The following is a 16844-nucleotide window of genomic DNA, read 5'->3' on the forward strand; positions in this document are numbered from 1 at the left end:
TGAGTTTATTTTTGTGCATGATGTAAGTTGATGGTCTAGTTTCATTTTTTTTTGCATTTATCTGTCCAATTTTCCCAACACCATTTATTGAAGAGACTGTCTTGACTCCATTGTATGCTCTTGCCTCCTTTGTCAAATATTAATTGAGCATAATGACTTGGGTCAATTTCTGGGTTCTCTGTTCTGTTCCATTGATCTTTATGCCTGTTCTTGTGCCAGTACCAGGCAGTTTTGAGAACAGTTGCTTTGAAAATATAGCTTGATACCTGGTATTATGATCCCTCCAGCTTTTTTCTTCTTTCTCATGATTGCTGTGGCTATTTAGGGTCTTTTTTTATTCCATATGAATTTTTGGAGAGTTTGTTCTAGATCTGTGAAATAAGCCATTGGTATTTTAATAGGGATTACATTAATCTATAGATTGCTTTGGGTAGTATGGACATGTTAACGATGTTAATTCTACCAACCCATGAACACAGTATATTCTTCCACTTGTTTATATCTTCCTCTATCTCTTTTTTCAACGTCCTATAGTTTTTCAAGTACAGGTCTTTTACCTCTTTGGTTAAGTTTATTCCTACGTATCTTATTTTTGTTGTTGTAATGGTAAATGAGATTGATTTTTAGTTTCTCTTTCTGAGAATTCATTTTTGGTATATCAAAATGCCTTTGATTTCTGGATGTTGATTTTGTATCTAGCTACATTGCTGAATTCATTTACTAAATCTAGTAGTTTTTTTAAAAAAATTGATTTCAGAGAGGAAAGGAGAGGAAGAGCGAGATAGAAACAGCAATGATGAGAATCACTGAATGGCTGCCTCCTGCACACCCGCCACTGGGGATCAAGCCCGCAACCCGAAACCCGGGCATGTGCCCTGACCAGTGACCTCTTGGTTTCTAGGTGGATGCTCAACCATGGAGCCATGTCAGCAGGCAAATCTAGTAGTTTCTTGGTGGAATCTTTAGGAGTTTCTATGTACAATATGTCATCTGTGAATAATGACAGTTTTACTTCCTCCTTTACAATTTGGATGTCTTTTATGTTTTCTTCTTGTCTGATCACTGTGGCTAGGACTAAGAGAGAGAGAAAGAAACATCAATGATAAGAGAGAATCATAGGTGTTAGCTCTTTGAATGTTTGGTAAAACTCTCCTGTGAAGCCATCTGAACCAGAGATTTTGTTTTATGTTGGATAACAGTAATGAAAGTAGAAATCCCTGTCTTGTTCCTGTTCTTAGGGGAAATGATTTTAGTTTTTGTCCATTGAGTATGATGTTTGCTGTAGTTTTGTCATATCTGGCTTTATTATGGGGAGGTCTGATCCCTCTAGTCCCACTTTGGGGAGAGTTTTTATAAAAAATGGGTGTTGGATTTTGTCAAATGCTTTTTCTGCATCAACTGATATCATATGATTTTTGTCTTTCAATTTGTTTATGTGATGCATCACGTTTATTGATTTGTGAATATTGTACCAGCCTTGCATCCCTAGAGTAAATTCCACTTGGTCATGGTGTATGATCTTTTTACTATGTTGCTGGATCCAAATTGCTAAAATTTTGTTAAGGATTTTAGTATCTGTGTTCATCAGGGATATTGGCCTGTAATTCTCTTTATTTGTAGTGCCTTTATCTGGTTTTGGAATTAGGATAATGCTGGCCTCAGAAAAAGAGTTTGGAAGTGTTCCTTCCGCTTGGATTTTTGGGAATAGTTTGAGGAGTATAGGTGTTAGCTCTTGAATATTTGGTAAAACTCTCCTGTGAAGCCATCTGAACCAGAGCTTTTGTTTGGTGGGAGTATTTTTTTATTATTGTTTCAGTTTCATCAGTTGTTGGCATATTCAGGTTTTCTGATTCCTCCTGATTCAGTTTTGGAAGATTGTATTTTTCTAGGAACTTGTCCATGTCATCCACATTGTCCAGCCTGTTGGCATATAATTGTTCATAGTATTTTCTTACAATCCTCTGTATTTCTGTGTTGTCAGTTGTTACTTCACCTCTTTCATTTCTAATTTTATGTGGGTCCTCTTTCTTTGTTTCTTTTTTAAAAATATATTTTTTACTGATTTCAGAGAGGAAGGGAGAAGGAGAGAAAGACAGAAACATCAATGATAAGAGAGAATCATTGATCAGCTGCCTCTTGCATGCCCCCCACTGGGGATCAAGCCCACAACCTGGACATGTGTCCTTGACCAGAATTGAACCCAGGACCTTTCAGTCCTCAGGCCAATGCTCTATCCACTGAGCCAAACCAGCTAGGGCTCTTTTTTTCTTGATGAGTTTGGCTAAAGGTTCATTAACCTTGTTTATCTTTTCAAAGAACCAGCTCTTGGTTTCATTGATCTTTTGTTTTTAGTCTCTATGTCATTTATTTCCACTATGATCTTTATTATTTCCTTATTTCTATTTACTATGGGCTTTTCTTGTTCTCTTTTAGTTGTAGGGTTAGTTTATTAAAATTTTTCTTATTTTTTGAGGTAGGCCTGTGGTGCTATGAACTTCCCTCTCAGGACTGTTTTTGCTGTGTCCCAGAGATTTTGGGTTGTTGTGTGTTCATTTTCATTTGTTTCCAGGAAGTTTTTGATTTCTTCTTTGATCTCATTGGTAACCTATTCATTGTTTAGTAACTTGATATTTAGCCTTCATGTGTTTGAATGTTTTTACTGTAGTTCATTTCTAATTTTATGCTATGTAATCTGAGAAGATGCTTGATATGATTTCAGCCTTCTTGAATTTGTAGAGACTTGTTTTGTGTCCTAACATGTGGTCTATCTTTGAGGATGACCCATGTGCATTTCAGAAGAATGTATATTCTGCAACTTTGGGGTGAAATGTCCTACACATGTCAATAAAATCCATCTGATGCAGTGTGTCATTTAGAGTCTCTGCTTCCTTGTTAATTTTTTGTCTGAAAGATCTATCCAGTGGAGTCATTGGGATGTTAAAGTCCCCTACTATGACTGTATTGTTGTGAATCTCTCTGTTAAAGTCCTCTAGAAGTTTTTTTTTTTATATATATTTAGATGCTTCTATATTGGGTGCATATATGTTTACCAGAGTTATATCCTCTTGTTGAATCGATCCCTTTAGTATTATGTAGTGACCTTTATTGTCTTTTGTAATGGCCTTCATTTTGAAGTCTATTTTGTCAGATATGAGTATTGCTACCCCAGCTTTTTTTTCTGTTTCTATTTGCATGGACAATATTTTTTCTATCCCTTCATTCTCATCGTGTGTGTCTTTTGTTCTGAGGTGAGTCACTTGTAGACAGCATATATTTGGGTCATATTTTCTTATCCATTCAGCTACCCTATATCTTTTAATGGGATCATTTAATTCATTTACATTTAAGGTTATTATTAACTAGAGGCCTGGTGCATGAAATCATGCACTGGTGGGGTCCAGTCGGCCTGCCCCTGATGGGGGCCATCAGGGGTGGGCTGGCTGGAGCGAGGGGCCATGGGCAGTTTGCCGGCCAGCCCCACCCCCGATCGGGGTGGGGGTGCCTGCTCGGGGGTGGGGCCGGCCAGGGAAAGGGCTGTGGGTGTTCTGGTTGTTCCGCCATTTGGTCGATTTGCATATTACCCTTTTATTATATAGGATAGGTACTTATTTATTGCCATTTTAATTATTTTTTAAAAATCTTTTTTTAAAATTTCTTTATTGATTAAGGTATTACATATGTGTCCTTATTCCCCCATTACCCCCCCTCCCCATTCATGCCCTTACCTCCCTGTTGTCTGTGTCCATTGATTAGGCTTATATGCATGCATGTAAGTCCTTTGGTTGATCTCTCCCCCTTACCCCCACCGTCCCCTACCTTCCCTGAGGTTTGACGTACTGATCAATGTTTCTCTGTCTCTGGATCTGTTTTTGTTCATCAGTTTATGTTGTTCATTATATTCCACAAATGAGTGAGATCATGTGATATTTATCTTTCTCTGCCTGGCTTATTTCACTTAGCATAATGCTCTCCAGCTCCATCCATGTTGTTGCAAATGGTAAGAACTCCTTCTTTTTTACTGCAGCGTAGTATTCCATTGTGTAGATGTACCACAGTTTTTTAATCTACTCATCTGCTGATGGGCACTTAGGCTGTTTCCAAATCTTAGCTATGGTGAATTGTGCTGCTATGAACATAGGGGTGCATATATCCTTTCTGATTGGTGTTTCTATTTTCTTGGGATATATTCCTAGAAGTGGGATCACTGGGTCAAATGGGAGTTCCATTTTTAGTTTTTTGAGGAAACTCCATACTGTTCTCCACAGTGGCTACACCAGTCTGCATTCCCACCAGCAGTGCACAAGGGTTCCTTTTTCTCCACATCCTCACCAGCACTTGTCATTTGTTGATTTGTGATGATAGCCATTCTGACAGGCATGAGATGGAACCGAAATGATGTTTTGATTTGCATCTCTCAGATGATTAGTGACTTTGAGCAGGTTTTCATGTGTCTCTTGGCCTTCCTTCTGTCTTCTTTCGAAAAGTATCTATTTAGGTCAGTTGCCCATTTTTTGATTGGGTTGTTTATCTTCCTTTTATTAAGTTGTATGAGTTCCATGTAAATGTTGGAGATTAAACCCTTATTGTTGATATCATTGGCAAATATGTTCTCCCATGCAGTGGACTTTGTTGTTGTTTTGTTGATGGTTTCCTTTGCTGTGCAAATGCTTTTTATTTTGATGTAGTCCCATTTGTTTATTTTCTCTTTAGTTTCTATTGCCCTAGGAGCAGTATCAGTGAAGAAATTGCTTCGGCATATGTCTGAGATTTCACTGCCTGTGGATTCCTCTAGTATTTTTATGGTTTCCCGTTGTATGTTTAAGTCCTTGATCCATTTTGAGTTTATTTTTGTGTATGGTATAAGTTGGTGGTCTAGTTTCATTTTTTTTGCATGTATCTGTCCAATTTTCCCAACACCATTTATTGAAGAGACTGTCTTGACTCCATTGTATGTTCATGCCTCCTTTGTCAAATATTAATTGAGCATAGTGGTTTGGGTCAATTTCTGGGTTCTCTATTCTATTCCATTGATCTATATGTCTGTTCTTGTGCCAGTACCAGGCAGTTTTGAGAACAGTGGCTTTGTAATACAGCTTGATATCTGGTAGTGAGATCCCACCTACTTTATTCTTCTTTCTCAGGATTGCTGCAGCTATTCGGGGTCTTTTTTTATTCCAGATGAATTTTTGGAGAGTTCTTTCTAAGTCTGTGAAATATGCCGTTGGTATTTTAATGGGGAGTGCATTGAATCTATAGATTGCTTTGGGTAGTATGGACATTTTAATGATGTTGTTTCTACCAATCCATGATCATGGTATGTTCTTCCATATGTTTATGTCTTCCTGTATCTCTTTTTTCACTGTCCTGTAGTTTTCCACGTATAGGTCTTTTACCTCCTTAGTTAAGTTTATTCCTAGGTATCTTAATTTTTTTGGTGTGATGGTAAATGGGATTGCTTTTTTAGTCTCTCTTTCTGTAAGTTCACTATTGGTGTATAGAAATGCCATAGATTTCTTGGCATTATTTTTGTATCCTGCTACATTGCCGAATTCATTTATTAAGTCTAATAATTTTTTGATGGAGTCTTTAGGGTTTTCTATGTACACTATCATGTCATCTGCGAATAAGGACAGTTTTACTTCTTCTTTTCCAATTTGGATGCCTTTTATTTCTTCTTCTTGTCTGATCGCAATGGCTAGTACTTCCAGTACTATGTCGAACAGGAGTGTTGAGAGTGGGCATCCCTGTCTTGTTCCTGTTCTTAGAGGAAATGGTTTTAGTTTTTGCCCATTGAGTATGATGTTGGCTGTGGGTTTGTCATATATGGCTTTTATTATGTTGAGGTATGATCCTTCTATTCCCACCTTGTTGAGAGTTTTTATCAAGAAAGGGTGTTGGATTTTGTCCAATGCTTTTTCTGCATCAATTGATATGACTATGTGATTTTTATCTCTCAATTTGTTTATGTGATGTATCACGTTTATTAATTTGCGAATATTGTACCACCCTTGCATCCCTGGGATAAATCCTACTTGGTCATGGTATATGATCTTTATGATGTACTGCTGGATCCAATTTGCTAGAATTTTGTTGAGGATTTTGGCATCTATGTTCATGAGGGATATTGGCCTGTAATTCTCTTGCATAGTGTTATCTTTATCTGGTTTTGGTATTAGGGTGATGCTGGCTTCATAGAAAGAGCTTGGAAATGTTCCTTCCTCTTAAATTTTCTGGAATAATGTCAGGAGGATAGGTTTTAGTTCTTCCTTGAATGTTTGGTAAAACTCCCCTGTGAAGCCGTCTGGCCCCGGGCTTTTGTTTGCTGGAAGCTTTTTGATGATTGCTTCAATTTCTTCCATAGTTATCAGCCTATTGAGATTTTTAGAATTTTCCTGAGTGAGTTTTGGAAGGTTGTATTTTTCTAGGAATGAGTCCATTTCCTCCAGGTTGTCTAGTTTGTTAGAATAACCATTTTAACTCTTTATGTCTATGTCTCTCTCTCTCTCTCTCTCTCTCTCTCTATATATATATATATATATATATATATATATATATATATATATATATATATATTTCTTTTTTTAGATGTAAATTCTTTATTGCTTAAAGTATTTCATATGTCTCCCTTTCCCCACATTGACCTCTCCCTGGCCATTCCCACCCCCCAGCACATGCCCTCACCCCCTACTGTTTGTCTCCATGGGTTATGTTTATATGGATGCATACAAGTCCTTTGGTTGATCTCTTACTCCCCCTCCCTTCCCTTCCCTCTGATGTTGGATGGTCTGTTCAATGCTTCCATGTCTCTGGATCTATTTTTGTTCATCAGTTTATGTTGTTCATTATATTCCACAAATGAGTGAGAGCATATGATGCTTATCTTTCTCTGACTGGCTTATTTCACTTAGCATAATGCTCTCCAGGTCCATCCATGCTGTTGCAAATGGTAAGAGTTCCTTCTTTTTTTACAGTAGCACAGTATTCTATTGTGTATATGTACCACAGTCTTTTTAAAAATCTTTTATTTTACTTTTTCTCTGTGTAAGTTTTTTTTCATTTTATTTGATTTTTTTACAATATACAAAATAAATCTATTACCAGAGTATATATACAAAATAATTAGCCATTTACATGCAATAAACATTAATATTTCAAGAAAAACAATTTAAAATATAATAATGTTACATGCAATAAACATTAATATTTCAAGAAAAAAGATTTTATTTATTTTATTTTTTAATCTTTATTGTTTAGATTATTATAGATGTTATTTTATTTTTTAATCTTTATTGTTCAGATTATTATAGATGTTCCTCTTTTTTCCTCCATAGCTCCCCTCCACCCGGTTCCCACCCCACCCCAGGCCCTTGCACCCCACTGTCCTCGTCCATAGATGTAAGATCTTTGTCCAATCTCTTCCCGCACCCCCACACCCCCTTTCCCCTGAGAATTGTCAGTCTGCTTCCTTTCCATGCCCCTGATTCTATTACATTCACCAGTTTATTCTGTTCATCAGGTTTTTTATTCATTTGATTTTTAGATTCACTTATTGATAGATATGTATTTGTTGTCACTTGGTTGTTCATAATTTTTTATCTTTACCTTTTTCTTCTTCTTCCTCTTCTTAAAGAATACCCTTCAGCATTTCATATAATACTGGTTTGGTGGTGACAAACTCCTTTAGATTTTCTTGTCTGTGAAGCTCTTTATCTGACCTTCAATTCTAAATGATAGCTTTGCTGGGTAGAGTAATCTTGGTTATAGGTTCTTGCTATTCATCACTTTGAATATTTCTTGCCACTCCCGTCTGGCTTGCATAGTTTCTGTTGAGAAATCAGCTGACAGTGGTATGGGAACTCCCTTATAGGTAACTAACTGTTTTTCTCTTGCTGCTTTTAAGATTCTCTCTTTGTCTTTTGCCCTTGGCATTTTAATTATGATGTGTCTTGGTGTGGTCCTCTTTGGATTCCTCTTGTTTGGGGTTCTCTGAGCTTCCTGGACTTGTAAGTCTATTTCTTTCACCAGGTAGGGGAAGTTTTCTGTCATTATTTCTTCAGATAGGTTTTCAATATCTTGCGCTCTCTCTTCTTCTGGCATCCCTATAATTCGAATGTTGGAATGCTTGAAGTTGTCCCAGAGGCTTCTTACACTATTTTCATATTTTTGTATTCTTTTTTCTTTTTGCTCTTCCGGTTGGGTGTTTTTTGCTTCCTCGTATTTCTAATCTTTGAGTTGATTCTTGGGATCCTCTAGTCTACTGTTGAATCTTTGTATATTATTCTTTTTTTATTATTATTGATTTCAGAGAGAAAGGGAGAGAGCTAGAGAGATAGAAACATCAATGATGAGAAAGAATCATTGATTGACTGCCTCCTGCACATCTCCACTGCGGGGGGATTGAGCCCACAACCCAGGCACGTGCCCTTGGCCAGAATTGAACCTGGGACCCCTTAGTCTGCTGGCTGATGCTCTATCCACTGAGCCAAACCAGCTAGGGCTGTATATTATTCTTTATTTCAGTCAGCGTATGCTTAATTTCTGACTGGTCCTTTTCCATTTTTTTGGTATTCTCACTAAGTTCCTCGGAGGTTTCTAGAAGATTCTTGAGTAACCTTATAACTTTGGTTTTGAACTCTATATCCAGTATTTTGCTTTCTTCTATTTCTTACATTTGTGACATGTTTCTTTGTCTCAGCATTTTGGCTGCTTCCCGGTGTTTGTTTCTATGTACAGTAGGTCCTCGGGTTACATTGGAGATCCGTTCCTATGGCGCAATGTAACGCCATTTTCGCTGTGAGTCGGAACCCACCTACATAGGCACCTACGTCACTCATATGGAGCATATACACAGCAGTAATGAAGTGAAACAGTAAAAAAAAATTTAAAAGAAAGATAATTTCTGACCTTTACTTGTGGTAAATAAATAATAAAAAACATAAAGCACATGTGTACATACGTCAAAATGATGGAACTTCTTTTTTTTTATAAATAAATGGGAGGTGGCGATGTAACCACGAAATGACATACGTTGAGTCTGATGTAACCTGAGGACTGCCAGTACTGGGTAGCTGCTAAGTCTCCTTGAGTTGATAGAGTGGCCTTGTGTGGTACGTGTCCTACAGGGCCCACTGGCTCAGCCTCCCTAATTACCTGAGGTGGACACTCTTGGTGCACCCCTTTGAGGGCTATGTGCACAGTCTTGTTGTAGTTAAGCCTTGATTGCTGTTGATGTCACTGGGAGGAATTGACCTCTAGGCCAATTGGTTGTGAGGATCAGCTGTGTCTACAATGGAAGAAGAGCTGCTGTACAGGAGACATCCTTATGGGGCAGGACTTGCTTCAGTGGGGCTTTGGTGCTCACTGAATCTGCTGCTTGAGTGTGTCTCTTATGGATGTGAAGAGTTGTAATCTGGTATGGTCTCACACTGACCACTGGGTACACTGGCTCTTGGATCTCCAAGGAGGTGCAAAGTCAGCCACTGCCTGGGGCCACCCAGCAGGAGCTACAGAGAGATCTGCAGATTCCTCCTCTTTGTATTGGGTTTGGAAGTGCCCAGATGAGGCCCAGCTGTGAAGCAAGGCAGGCTGGTGCTGCTGGCCTTGGGCCTTCTTCTTTTTTAAAAAATATATTTTATTGATTTCTTACAGAGAGGAGGGGAGAGGGATAGAGAGCTAGAAACATCGATGAGAGAGAAACATCGACCAGCTGCCTCCTGCACACCCCCTACTGGAGATGTGCCCGCAACCAAGGTACATGCCCTTGACCGGAATCGAACCTGGGACCTTTCAGTCTGCAGGCCGACGCTCTATCCACTGAGCCAAACTGGTTTCGGCGGGCCTTCTTTTGATAGCTTTGGAGCTCCCTGACTCAGCTGCTGCCTGTTTGACAGGTTTTAGGCTGAGAAAGGACAGGCTATTCATATGCAAATGCCATTGCACACAGCTTGGGTGGGGTTGTAAATTGGGTGGGGTGGAGTCTCAGGGAATCACCAGGGTGGAGCAAACAGCAATGGCTGCCAGTCAGCCCTGCACCGGAGAGGTCCCAGCACAGGAACAATGACCGCCGCGGGCACCTCTGTCTGAAAGAAAGCCGCCTCGCATTCCTGCCCCAATGCCATAAAGTCCAGTTTCTCCCTATATGTGTCTGGGTCCCCCAGAGTCTCGCCTAGCACTGGAGTTCAGAGCAAGTGGGAGCTTGTATCTCCCTCCTGATTAAAAAATCAGTGCACCCGGGGGCCAGCCCATTCCTCACCTCCACACCTCCTACCATTGTTCTAAGTCTTCTATTGTTCTTAGAACAAAATCCAAACTTGTGACTGTAAACTTGACCCAAGTTTTACATGAATCAGCCCTGACCTTGTTTCCAATCTTGCTTCAAGTCCTACCAGGGCTCAGGCTGGGGAGGAGCCTGCAACCCAGGTATGTGCCCTTGACTGGAATCGAACCCAGGACCCTTTGGTCAGCAGGCCAATGGCTCTATCCACTGAGCAAAACCAGCTAGAGCTTTAATTTTTTTTTTTGTTGGTTCTCTGATTTTTTCTAATTCACTGATATGATCCTCGGATTCCTCTAAACTGCTGTTTATTCTTTCCAATGTATTCTTTTTTAAATAAATATATTTCTTTATTGATTTCAGAGAGGAAGGGAGAAAGAGAGATAGAAACATCAATGATGAGAGAGAATCATTGATCGGCTGCCTCCTGCACACCCCCTACTGGGGATCGAGTCCACAACCCAGGCATGTGCCCTTGGCCAGAATCGAACCTGGGACCCTTCAGTTCGCAGGCTGACGCTCTATCCACTGAGCCAAGCCGGCTAGGGCTCCAATGTAGTCTTTATTGTTGTTATGCCATTCTTCATTTCAAACTTGTCATTTTTCAGTTTCTACATCTTTTCTCATGATGTTGAACGTTCTTATAATCATTATTCTGAACTCTATATCTGATAAATTGCTTATTTCCATTTCATTTAATTTTTCTTCTGGAGAATTCTCTTGTTCTTTTATTTCGGCCTTGTGTTTGCTTCTCCAGTTTGGCTGCCTGTTTGGGTTTATTTTTATGTATTAGATAGATCTGCTATGACTCAAGTCTTTTTGGAGGGTCTCTGGTGCAGGACAATGTCAGACACTGTTTGTGAGTGGCCCTGGGTATCCTGTTTGGAGCTATCAGCAATCCATAGCTTGTGGCTCCCTCTGCTGGGGCTGGGTGCATTTGGAGAGGACCAAGATGCACACCAAGGTCTGCTTTTCCTAGTCCTGTGCCCAGAAGAAGATTGGCAAAGACTCAAAACACCCAGAGAATCGCCTCTGTCTGGAGGCTGATTACTATTCTCTGACTCTTAATGAGCCTCAGGCTTGACTACAGCAAGGCATAAACTCCACAGGATGGGGAGAGAGGTTTTCCAATGTGGGGGTAGTTACTCCCCCCTCCAGGCAAAAGCTGCCTGGGTGGCAAAAGTATGCCTGAGCAAGATGTCCTCTGCAGTATGGGGGAATGACTCAGCACAGGAATCCAGTCAACTGCTCTCTGAGCTCTCTCCACAGAGCCCCCAAACCTAGATTCTTCTTACACAGTTCTAGTCCGGCCCTCCCTGTGCCAGAGCCCAAGGTGAGTGGCTGCATAATGAAATTTTGTGTGTTGGCCCTTTAAGAGAGTGCCTGCATTTCCAGCCATCTCTTCCTGGCAGGTAGAAACCCTGCTGCTGTTCACAGCCAGGTGTTGTGTGGACACCTTTCTCAGTTCTGGTGCTCTGGGCTGGGAGACCAGCTTGGTATTTAGACCCAGGAGTTCTCAGTGGGAACCCCCCACAGCTGAGATCTCTCTCCAGAACTTCAGCTGCTGTCCTTGGGAGCCCGGTCAGCACTCTTGTGTCTTCCTACCAATCTCCATGCAATCTCTGCTTTACGTCCTTGGTTATCAGGGTCTCTCCAGCTAGTCTTCAGTTAATTATTCAGGATGCTTTTTCTATATTATAGTTGTAATTCCATTTTGGTCCTGGGAGAGTGTCAGTGTAGCGTCCACTTAATCTGCCACCATCTTGGAATCCTCCACAATAAAGTATTTTTTAATTAAGGTATGTACACTATTTTAGACATAATGCTATTAAGCACACTTAATAGACTCTTAAGACTACTTAACGTGAACATAACTTTTATGTGCGCTGAGAAACCTAAAATTCACATAACTCACTTATTGTGATACTGGCTTTATTGAGGTGGTCTGGAACTGAACCCACAGTATCTTCAAGGTGTGCCTGTATTTCATTTGATAGCATCTTATGAATACCTACGCACTGTACTATGCAAAAGATAGAAAAGAAATCTAGGATGTTTTTCTGAAGAAATTTATTACAGCCATTTATGTGTTCATTCAACAAATGCACATGCCAGGTGTTGGGGAGTCAGGGGAGCAAAGCCCACATGATCCCTGCCTTTATAGCAGGAGCTTACATTCTAGGGGCAGGGGGCAAGAGTGTTTTTTAAGGTAAATAAAATAATTACATTTTTGGGTAAGTACTATCCTATATAATAAAAGGCTAGTATGCAAATTGTCCCCTCGACCAGGAGTTCAACTGGGAGTTCAACCCGGAGTTCCACCAGGGGGCAGGGCCCGCCCACCAACTGCCTGGGGCCTCTTCCCCGCCCAGCCTGATCAGCCTGATTGGGGAGGGCCTGCCAGATCCCACCCGAGCACGAATTTGTGCACCGGGCCTCTAGTAAAAACATACAGATGGACCATGAAGGAAATTATGGGAGCCCTTTTTTAGTTAGGGAACTGAGAGGTCTCTGAGACCTGAGGAAGCTGGTCACTCAAAAACAGAGGAGAGTGCATTTCTGGCATCAAAAACAGCACAGGCAAAGACAAGGCAGGAGGGGACTTGGTTTGTACCAGGAACTAGACAGGGCCAGGGGGCCTGTAGCTCCATTGGGTTAGGACTGGGGTAGGACTTGAAGCAAGATTGGAAACAAGGTCAGGGCTGATTCATGTAAAACTTGGGTCAAGTTTACAGACACAAGTTTGGATTTTGTTCTAAGAACAATGGAAGACTTTGAAGTTTTAAGTGTATATGGGTGGGGAAACAGGATGTGATTTAATTTTTAAGAGTTCTCCCAGTGAAATTCCATTTTTCATCTTTTAGATGGTTAAAGAGAGAATAGTTTGTTGTGGGGGTGAGCAGAAACAGGCCTTCTCATAATTGCTGGTGGGTTTGTAAATAGTTTCATTGCTCTAGACAACAATTTGGCAAGATCCATCAACATAAAAATGCACATGCCCTTAGACTCAGCAATTCCACCTCTAGGAATGTATCTTTCACATGGACTCATCCAGGTGCAAAGTACACCCTGTTCAAGGACATCCATTACAGCCTGAATGTAATGGCACAAGGTTAGAAACACCTCAGTGTCCACATGGGGACTGGAAAAATATACCACGCTGCATCTAAGCAATGGAATGGTCCAGCAGAGGGACGGCTGATGACTCAAAGGAGAGGAGATGACTGAAGGCAGAGATGCCTGGAGATGTGAGAATCATGGGAAATGTTTAAACAAGATGCTTGGGCCCTAGCTGGTTTGCTAAGTGGTTAGAGCATCGGCTTGCGGACTGAATGGTCATGGGTTCGATTCTGGTCAAGGGCACGCGCCACGGTTGCAGACTCGATTCCCGGCCCCGGCTCACATCAATGTTTTTCTCTCTGTCTCTCCCCCTCCCTTCCACTTTCTCTAAACAGGCAATTGAAAATATATCCTTGTGTGAGGATTAACAACAATAAAAAAAAGATGCCTGGAAGTAGCTGTGGCCTCTGGAAGGGGAAGCATGGACTGAGGGCAGGAGGGAGAAGGGCTCTTCCCTGTGTGCCCTGAATCCTGCTGAAACATCTGCTTGTTCTAATGCAGTAAGCATGGGTTAACAGTAGTAAATAAATACATAACAAGAACACGTGTAATTCAATGTCGGCTACATCGTGCAGATAAGGGCTAAAATCACAGATGCTCGGGGTCTGCAGCTAGAAGTCAGGACTCCTCGAGTCGAGTTGCCAAAGGGTGGGCACCTTACTAGGTAAAGAGGATGAGGGACCCCAAGACTCCAGGATGTGGCTGGGCCTCCAGAGCAATGAGAGCCAGGCCCAGACATCTCAGGATTCCCTCTGCTTCCCCCTCTCTCTGGGGACCAGCTTTACTTGCTTCTCTCCTGTGCTCACGAGGGGCCACCTGGCCCCCAGCACACCGGGAGAGGGGGATGGGGTTTCTTCCTGCCCAGGCCCTGCAGCGGGTGGGAGAATGCCCAAGGCCAGGGGAGAGAGAGGGAGGCCTAGGCTTGACCTTTGTGCAGGGTCAGGTCCGTGGGCCCACTGAAGTCTCCGATGTCCCAGGGATAACACAGCAGAGATCATTTACCTGTAAGCCTGGATGGGAACCGCTGCTTCACGTTCAGAAAGGTTTTCAAACAGCAAGATTTAGAGCTGTTTGTGGACAGCACTTAACAAATTCCTGAATAACCATCCCTTTCCATGTACCTACTATGTGCCAGGTCCTATACTGGCCACTTAGCACTCTCTGATTCAGCCCTTCAACAACCTATGGAGACTTGTTATCCTCATCTTCCAGATGGGAAGTGGGAGTCTGAATGCTCGGTCCCACAGCCTCTGTAGCCGATGAAAGCTCCACTCTCCACGCAGGTGCGTGGACCCTCCAGGGTAGCGATCAGCCTGGGGAGTCCCTGGTTGCCCCGCCCCCACAAAGCAGAGGGCAGGCTGAGTACTCAGAACTTGAACCCTGAAAAGAGCACTGGTTGGATTCACACTCTCCTGTCAGGTGCACAGGGCAAAATCCCTAGACCACACAGCCTTTGGAGTTTGCCCTCCCCAGACAGACTTGAATGCAGGTGTCTGACTCACTCCAGGTCATCCGTCTAAGCCACCCAGCCTGGCACCCCCAGCTCTGATATTGGGTGAGGGTGGGGGCCCTGATCAGACTCAAGGGTCACCATAGGCGGAGGGAGAGTTCCTTTGCTCTCTGTCCTGCTACCTGCAGACGAAGAAGCCTGTGGCCTTGACTGCTGACTACAACCATGAAGAGGACCAGCCCAGGGAGGGACTGAAGACAGCAGAGCCGGGAGGCAGAAGGAGCCTGTGTCCTTGAAGCCCTGGCGCTAGGCCTGCCCTTCCTCGAAGAACCAGTAATCATGGTTCCCATTGTGTGTGGCGGGCACTTGGCATACCTGTGGCTTCATGCGTCTGTGGTAGCCTCCTGCTGTGGTGCCATCTCATTCCTGCTCTCTGCCTCAGCTCTCTGAGGCCCAGCCAGGAGGAGGACAAGAGGGAGTTCATTCCCGGGGTGTCCCTCAGCCGCTGGGGGACAGGACGGGGCATAAATGCCTTAGGCTCTGGTCCTTTGGGGTTTGGCTTCTGGAAGGCATTTTGGACACTGTTGAGGGCCCAGCAGGATGGACCACATCACCTACAGCAGCAATGCAGTGACATCCCTGCACATCAGCTCTTCCTGCCCTCCGGCTCATGCAGCTTCCTGAGGGCCGCCCAATACCGCCCCCACCCCCCACGCCCAAGGGCTTGGCTCATCGGTGCTTTCAGCCCACCTGTGCGCAGGTGCAGCCTCTCTGACCGCGCTCTCCTTGCTTCACCCCCGACACGATCCACCTCAAGGCCATTCTCCCGGTGGCAGGGTTTCCTTCCAAACACAGACTTGCCCTGGACACACAGTAGCACAAAAGCCTCCACAGCTCCCTCTGTTGCCCTGCACCACAGCCCTTGACCTTGGGCTCCTTGAAGGGGCCCCTCCTGGCCTTTGTTCATGCTGTGCCTCCTCCCAGGAAGCCTTTCCCTTCTGCTCAAGGGCAAAATTCTAATAATCGTTTAATGCATCTGATTCAAAAGACACCTCTGTTCTCTGACTCTTTCTCAGGGAGGATCTCAGCTGAGATAGTCCTCCCTTTGTTAAGAACGTACTCCAGCCCGGCCAGCCGGTGTGGCTCAGTGTTTGAGCATCAACCTATGAACCAGGAGGTCATGGCTCAATCCCCGATCAGGGCACATGCCTGGGTTGTGGGCTTGATTCCCCAGTGGGGGGTGTGCAGGAGGCAGCTGATCAATGATTCTCTCTCATCATTGATGCTTCTCTCTCCTCCCTTCCTCTCTGAAATCAATAAAAATATATCCTATATAATAAAAGCCTAATATGCAAATTGTCCCCTTGACTGGGAGTTCGACTGGGAGTTTGACCAAGGGGAGGGGCTGGCCAGCCAACTGCCCGTGGCCCCTCCCCCTAGCCGGCCCTGCCCTGGCTGGCAATGGTGGCAGGCAGCCGGGAGAAGGGAGGCCCTGACTGGCAGCCGGCGGCTGGCAGCCGGCAGCCGCTAGGGACCCTACCCGTGTATGAATTTCGTGCACTGGGCCTCTAGTTTATATATAAAAAGGAACAGCCCTAGCCAGTTCGGCTCAGTGGATAGAGCATCGACTTGTAGACCGAAGGGTCCCAGGTACAATTCTGGTCGAGGGTGTGTACCTTGGTTGCAGGCTCCTCCCTGGTCAGGGCTCGGTGCAGGAGGCAACCAGTCGACAAGTTTCTTTCACATCATTGTTTCTCTCTGCCTTACCCTCTCTTCCACTCTCTCTCTAAAAATCAATGGGAAAATATCCTCGGGTGACAATTAAGAAAAAAAAAAAAAGAACTCACTCCAGCCTGACACTGAATGAGGTGACTCATGTCCATCACCTCACTCGATTCCTGGCAGGAGGGGTACGGCCATTATCTCCATTTTATAGATGAGGAAACTGAGGCATAGAGGGCTCAAGCCTTAGGGCATGCAGCTGGGGTTTGGACCCAGACC

General features: G+C 43.3%; 1 protein-coding gene across 1 annotated transcript in view; it reads right to left on the reverse strand.

The window, feature by feature from the left end:
• DRC3 (dynein regulatory complex subunit 3) overlaps positions 1-16844 on the reverse strand; it is a gene marked incomplete at its 3' end in the record, with an annotated part of 56772 nt that overhangs the window by 27655 nt on the left and 12273 nt on the right. The gene's annotated exons all lie outside the window — the stretch shown is intronic.

Source organism: Cnephaeus nilssonii (assembly GCF_951640355.1).
Source record: "Cnephaeus nilssonii genome assembly, chromosome: 19".
In the NCBI taxonomy this organism is placed as follows: Eukaryota; Metazoa; Chordata; class Mammalia; order Chiroptera; family Vespertilionidae; genus Cnephaeus; species Cnephaeus nilssonii.